We start from the raw sequence: 7,966 nt of genomic DNA on the forward strand, positions 1-7,966 counted from the left end.
GTAATGTTGCATTACTCCGCACCATTTTCTGTGGAAGTAGAGCCATATTACGAATACTATTTAATTTATTCTCTAATTCTTTAGTGAGGAGAGTAGGGGATATTATTTTTTTCCTTTTAGTAGACAGGGTTAATTGGAGACATCAAATAACTGACACACCCAAAGATTATTAAATCAAATCCTTGACTCCTAATCCATAGCACTGCCATTACTAAAGTAAACTTCTCTGTTAGGAAATAATAGAACTCCACTCTCAAACCCCTCCCACCACCCAATTTAATCAAAGAACACAGACTGTTTCCTATAGACATACCCTGTGGAAGTGGAGGAAAACACATTTATTTTGTGCCTATGCGATCCTGACTACTCTGCTAGTCACTTTAAATTTAGATTTGTAAGCCTACTTTGAAGTAAGTATTTAATGTATCTCCTTTTTTAAATACGAGGCTTAAAAATTTTAAGAAATCTGCCCCAAATCTACAGCTAGAAAGTAGCAATACCAGGTATTAAAAATGGTTGTGGTTTCAAAGGAAATTCTACTGTTGTTGTTTTTAATTTAACTCACGCAAACTGATACGGTTTGGGTGTGTCCCCACCCAAATCTCATCTTGAATTGTAGCTCCCACAATTTCCATGTGTCATGGGAGGGACCTGGTGGGAGATAATTGAATCATGGGAGCAGGTCTTTCCTATGCTGTTCTTGTGATAAAGACTAAGTCTCACAAGATCTGACGTTTTTATAAAGGTGAGTTTCCCTGTACACACTCTCTTGCCTGCTGCCATATAAGACGTGACTTTGCTCTCCACCATGATTGTGAGGTCTCCCCAGCCATGTGGAACTATGAGTCTATTAAACCTCTTTCTTTGATAAATTACCCAGTCTCGGGTATGTCTTTATTAGCAACATGAGAACAGACTAACACACAAACCCTTCTCTAAATAAAAAGCAGTCAAAATAAATCAGTGCTTAAATAGGATTTCTCAATTCCCCACTGTTGTTCAAGAACCAGCCCTCCCACTGAAGCAGAAAGAGAGGTAGAAGAGTTCAGCTTTTGGGTCCACATGTTGAACATAGGAAAGGAGAGCATAAACTAGGCAGGCTCTGGAGGGCTATAAGATGGACACATACTTCCTCTTGCCTTCTCCCCAAGAATACCGAAAATTGTGGACTGTTACAGGTATGGAAGGGTTGCCACTTTGTACTCCAGAGGCTGTTATACTTTTTAGTAGATGAAGTGATCCCAGGATGCTGCACATGGTGCTTTGGGATTCTTACAGATGAAAAGTGCTATATACATGTCAGACATTATTACACAGCACTTATAAAAAATGTTTCCACTTATTGGTGTGGACTCACTGTTGAACAGTTTAGAGTTCATAGTTATTGCTAGTAATAGCAGTCAGAATAGCAGTATAAATGGCCCTTTTTTGCTGTACTTTGCTCCATATTTTACTGTTTTTTCCCCCCTCTATAATCCAGCGTGGCCTAGAACAAGAGGGAAAAAATATTTGCCGACAAAGCTTAAAAATAGAAAAGTAACTATTTTTTCATTGTGGTCAAGGTCAACAGCAAGGGATGAATTTACATGAGTATGTATCATAAACAAATTTAGGCCACAGGAAGTTTTTAAAAAATTATAAGAATGTGATATTTTTATTTTTAAAATTCCTATTATAATGTAAATGCCACCGTCTTTTGACAGTGTGACCTTTGTAATTGGAAACATGCACCTTTTTTAGCAGATAATGCAATCATAGGAGGCTGGTATATTTTTAATCTAACTTTAAAATCTTTAAAGACAATTGTCTGGTCACTGAATTATTTGGTCTGGTCAATTGTGCTAACCACCAATGCCCATCGGCCTCTTATTTATTCTTCTGGCTTCTGTAGGAAGCCACTTGAGAGACATGCCCATCACCTTATCTTCATGTCATTGAATTCTTCACAATCAACTCCTGCTCAGCCAAGCAAATAGTGCTACCTCGAGCAGCAAAATATCCCTATTCTTCTCACTTTGCTTTGGCTATAGCCTGGATTTTTCGCTCTAATGTTATGAAAACCTCAATATAGCAGAGAAATGAGATTTTCCTGTCTTCTCTGTGCCTTGACAAAAGCTATTCTTCCTGCTCATATGTACTGGCCACCACTTTTCAATTACACACCACTGTCATCTACATAAGCTTATATAACTCTCAAAATTTCTTGAATTAAACATGATTTCTACCTTTCAGAGAAGGAAACTGAATTCAGAGAGGTTAAATACAAAGGCCCAAGTATACACAACCATTATATCAAATCAGAACTTGATTTCAAATTCAGGCCTCTTGATTTCAAATTCTAGCAGCTTTCCTTTATGTGAGGAGGTAGAACACTTTCACACTTTCTGTAAAGAACTAAATATATTCAGCTTTGCAGCCCATAGGGTTTCTGTTGTAACTACTGTACTCTGCCCTTTAGAGAGAAAGCAGTCATCAACAATATGTAAACAAATGTCTGTGTTCTGATAAAACTTTATTTAAAAACCAGGCAGCTGCTGGGTTACAGTTTGCCAGCCTCTACTGTATATGCGCTTTCTTTGTAACTCTATTCCATTTGGGATTTAGTTATGGACTCCCTCTTCTGGCCAAATTTTTACATAGTTTATTTACAAAGATTAGAAAGGAAGACAAAATAATTCTATGCAGCCCTGTAACCTAAGCTACTAGCTGACATCATTTTCCAGTATAATAGTCAATTTATGGAGCAGAAATAATACTGGACTTAGAGCAAAAATCTTGGATTTGAAATTGGGATCTATACATTAATAACTTCAGAGCTGTGTGAGTTTGAGGACACCATTAACTTCTCTAATACAGAAATGGCTAATACAGAAATGATTCGAAAAGTTATTTCATGGGTGCTTATAAGGATCAAATGTGGTGCATGTGGCAGTGATGAAATCAGTACCTGCTACAGAATAGGCTCTTAGTTTAGCCAGTTCAGGCTCCAATAAAAAATATCATAAACCGGCTGTTTTATAAACATCAGAAATTTATTTCCTACAGTTCTGGAGGCTAGAAAGTCCAACATCAAGGCATCAGCAGATTCAGTGTTTGGTGAGGTCCTGCTTCCTGGCTCCTGGTTCATAGATGGCAAAAGAGCTCTGTGGGGTTTCTTTTATAAAGGGACTCATCTCATTAACGGCGTATCTGTCCTCATAATATAATAATCTTTCAAAGGCCCAACCTCCAAATACACTCACGTTGGGGGTCAGGTTTCAACATATGAGTTTTGGGGGACACAAACATTTAGTCTCTAATAGTCTTCAATAAGACTATTGAATCTGTTTTAACATAATGGGAGCTTTCTGTTTTAAGATTCCGGGGTTTAGATCAAGGAATATGAAGATGATATTGGTTAGGTCATTTCATGTATGTTTGTGAAATCATTAGTTTATTAAATCCAAATAGAATTTGGGGCAAACAAAAGATTGCTGTTTATAGAGTTTGGGGGTTATAGATATTACCATATTACCACTACAAATGGTGTTTCAGCTATTGATTTTAATCAGAGGTGTGGTAGCCTCTGTGGTTGTGTTTTCCAGCTTTCATTCTACTCTGAAATGATTAATCTAAGAGAATCCTGTAATCCTATTTGTCTTGCCAGTGATTGGTTTAAGGATAAGCAGAACTCCAGTTCTGGTCATTAAGATAAAAGAAGAATTCTACTCTTGCGGGCTTCTGGAAAAAGTTTTCTCTCTCTTAAGAAAAAGGCGTGTAAAGATACTGCTCCTTTCTTCCTCCATACATCCTTCTTGCTGGAGGTTTTTTTCTGGGATAGAAGCAGCCATCTTGCAACCAGGAAGGGGCCAGCTGAGGGCAAAGCTGACACAGAGAGGATGGCAGAGCAGGATGGAAAGAACTGGAACTTTTGATGACTCTGTTGAGATTCTGAAGCAACCAACGTGGGAATCTTGTTATGTTAGGTATCAAGATCATCCAAGGTATTGTTTAAGCCCATTTGATTGGATATTTGATTTTTTCCCATCCTAACAGATATTCTTTATATATTTAGTGACTTTATTTAAAGGCTATAGCTGAGAATAAGAAATGTTGGATTGTTGTCTTGATTCTGCCACTCTGATTAACTGAATGATTTCCAGAGAATCATCTAACTTTGCTAATTTTTAGTGTTTCCATTTGTATAATGAAGGAGCCAGATAGAAAAATTAAACTTTAAATATATTTTCTTCTTTTAATAATCTGTAGATTTACAATAATGCACAGAAACGTTTTTTAAATTATTTTTCACAACACATTTTAGTCTAGCTCCATGCTGTGTAATACGTTAGCTATTAGCCACATGTAGCTAGTCCAGGTTGAGTTGTTCTGTAAGTGGAAAATATGTACAGGGTTTTGAAGACTTAGCATGAACAAAGGTAATGTGAAATATCTCATTAATCATTTTTATATTGCTCATATATTGAAATGATAAAGTTTTGGTTACATAGGGTAAAGCAAAATATATTATTAAATTGATTTCACCTATTTTAAAAAAACTTTTTAATGTGACTATTAGAAGATTTATAATTGCATTTATGTTCACATTACTATATTTCAGATGGGTAGTACTGGTCTAGATTGTACTGTGTGTACTACAGCTCAGCAAAAGCACTCTCACAGAGGTCAAACTAGATTAAACCCTAACAAATAATTTATTAATAAAAAACCTACAGAATTTGCTCCTACACCTTACTTCAAGGACAAGAGATAACTATTCTTTCTTTTATTGCAATTGATTTTCTCATTCTAACAAAAGAAGTTTCTGAAATCTCAGCCTAGAAGCAGGTTGAATATGGCATTTGGCATAAGTAGAATAGAAACCTGAAAGAAAATTCTCTTAAATGTTGAAATACTGAGAGAGTGCAGCTAGATACAAGTTTGTCTTATCTTCTCATCTGTGGAAGACATTCAGATTCTGATGATTAGGATGTTCTCTCAATACAAAGAAACAAATGGTGGAGGAGCAGTTTCCAGGGAATGTACACCTACAGCAAGCTCTGTTCAGGTCAAGCACTCTCAACTTTGTGTCCTGGTGCCCACCATGCTCAGACTACTGATGTGGCTTCAGTATCTACCTTCCCCTTTTTGGCCTATACCATGTAGTAGATGACCACCTACTCAGCCTTAGACACAATGTCTATGAATATAAGCAGCTGCAGGCTGCTGACTTTCTATTTAGCTACTGAATTTTCACATTTTATACTTTTACTCTAGATCAGGACTTAGCAAACTATAGCCTGCAGGCCAAATCTGGTGCATCAGTTGGGCCTGGAAGCCTCATATATTTACTATCTCGACTTTTGTAGAGAAAGCTTGCTGACCTGTGTTCTAGATATCTTTAAATGAAAATGACAGGGGGAGAGAGAGAGAGAGAGAGAAGAGAGAAGAGAGAAGAGAGAAAGAGAGAAAGAGAGAGAGAGGAGAGAACAGAGAAAGAGAGAGAGAAAGAAAAAGAAAGAAAAGAAGGAAAAGAAAGAAAAGAAGGAAGGAAGGAAAGAAGGAAGGAAGGAAGGAAGGAAGGAAGGAAGGAAGGAAGGAAGGAAGGAAGGAAGAGAAAGAAAGAGAGAGAATCAGCAGAGATTTTATGAGCAGGGAAGATCCAACCAGGTTGCTAGAGATTACTAGATAGTTAGCTGCTACTGTATTTAAGTTTGTGCTTAAAACAATGTGCTATAGAACTTGTCACCTCACCCTGGACCAGACCAGTGCCAGAATAGGGTTACAGTTGGTATCGCTGACATCATTCAAGACTTAAATAGCAACGTACTTATCTCAGTAACTCTGTATCTTTTATTGGTTGATTTAAGTTTTATAATTTTTATTTACTTCTTTTTTCTTTTTTTTAAGATATCTTTGTTTTTTTAACTGCTTGAGTTGAAGGACTACATTATTTACTTTATTTTAAAAATTACTTTATGCTATTAACACTCAGTACAATTTTGACTGCATTTTGCAAGTTTTTATATATAGTATTTTGCTATTACTTTCTAAATATGCTATGCTGCAGCTCTAAATTTTTCTTCGACCCAGAAGTTATTTATGAGAGTGTTTTAATATTGCTGAATAGATTAGATAATTTACAAACTTATCAATCGCTTATAAACATAGTATATGCTTTTAAAAATCTGCATTTTTAATCATATAATCTTTCTCCGTTAAGTTACTAATGTGATTACTATATTTCAATGGGAAATAATCCTTACATTCCTGTTAGATTTAATTTACATTTACTTATTTATTAATTAATTTACACTTAAGTTCCTATATTGGACTTAATGTATTCCAGACACTGTTTTTTTTTTTTTTGCTTTACAATATTTGCATAGTTGTAAACATTTGATAAATATAAACTCAATTAATATTTCATTTAGAATTTTTGCCTCAATATAAATAATTGAGTTTGCTTTGAAGTGGCGAGTATATGTTACATGTGCATGTGCTATTGTTATTAGGCTCAATAACAACACTATTGAAGATGCAGAGAATTAATTAGAAAGCTTTTTGTTTTTGTATTTAAATTGTACACAACTTAGCTGCTTCTGGAAGTTTTGGTAGAATTCTGGAAGGGTTGGTAAAATTCTAGATGGTTTGGTAGACTTGGTGTTTTATGAAGAGGAACTATTTTTCCGGTAACTTTTAAGAACTGTTCTTGCCTGGGCAACATAGTGCAACCCCATCTCTAAAACAAACAAACAAACAAACAAACAAAACACACACAAATCAGCTGGGCATGGGGGCAGATGCCTGTAGTCCCAGCCACTCAGGAGACAGGGAGAATGATCACTTGAGCCTGGGAGGTTGAGACTGCAGTGAGCCATGATCATGCCACTGCACTCTAGCCTAGGTGACAAAGTGAAACTCCATCTCCAAAAAAAATAAAAAAAGAAAGAAAGAAAATATTGTTCTATGATTATTTGCTTATTCAAGTTTTTATTTCTTCTTCAGTTAACTTTAAATACTTACTTTAAAGTATATCAAATTATAAGTAGATTTACACACTCACCCAAACACATACACATAGACACAAAGATTCTGACAGAAATTCACTAACTGGAAACTTGTTAAGGATAATTAATATCTTTATAATTTTGATTTGTCCCATCCAGCAATGTGGCATGCATTTCTCATCATTTTTTCATTCATCTTTTATGTTATTTAGTAACATTTTATAGGTTTCTGTCAAATAGCTTATAAACATGTTGTATTAAGTTGTATTTATCCTAGTTTCATTATAAGCATTGGTAATGTGAATTAGGTCTTTTCTTCTTTTGGTTTTCTGATTGGTTATTCTCAATGTACAGGGAAAGCTGTTGTTTTGTATGTCTACCTTACATTTGGCTGTCTTATCACACTCTGATTTCAGTTGGTTCTCTTGGAATTGACATATAATTTATGGATTTTGTTAATGTGTTCTTCCTTTTCGATATTTGTAGTTCTTTATTATTTTGTTCTTTTGCATTTGCTGGAACACCAAAATCATTTGGAGGAACAGTAGTGACAGCTGACCACAGCCTATTTGTTTCTGGTTTAAACTGGATGCCTTGAGTGTCTGTATTAGTTTGTTCTCACGCTGCTAATAAAAACATACCTGAGACTGGGTAATTTGTAAAGCAAAAGAGGTTTAATGGATTCATAGTTCCACATGGCTGGAGAGGCCTCACAATCATAGTGGAAGGCAAAGGAGGGGCAAAACCACATCTTACATGGCGGCAGGCAACAGAGTGTGTGCAGGGGAACTGCCCTTTATAAAACCATCAGATCTTGTGAGATTTATTCACTATCATGAGAACAGCATGGGAAACACCCAGCCCCATGATTCAATTACATCCCACTGGGTCCATCCCATGACAAGTGGGGATTACGGGAGCTACAATTCAAGATGAGATTTGGGTGGGGACACAGCCAAAAAACATCACTGTTGTTA

Source organism: Theropithecus gelada, chromosome 7a (genome assembly GCF_003255815.1).
Source record: "Theropithecus gelada isolate Dixy chromosome 7a, Tgel_1.0, whole genome shotgun sequence".
Lineage (NCBI taxonomy): Eukaryota > Metazoa > Chordata > Mammalia > Primates > Cercopithecidae > Theropithecus > Theropithecus gelada.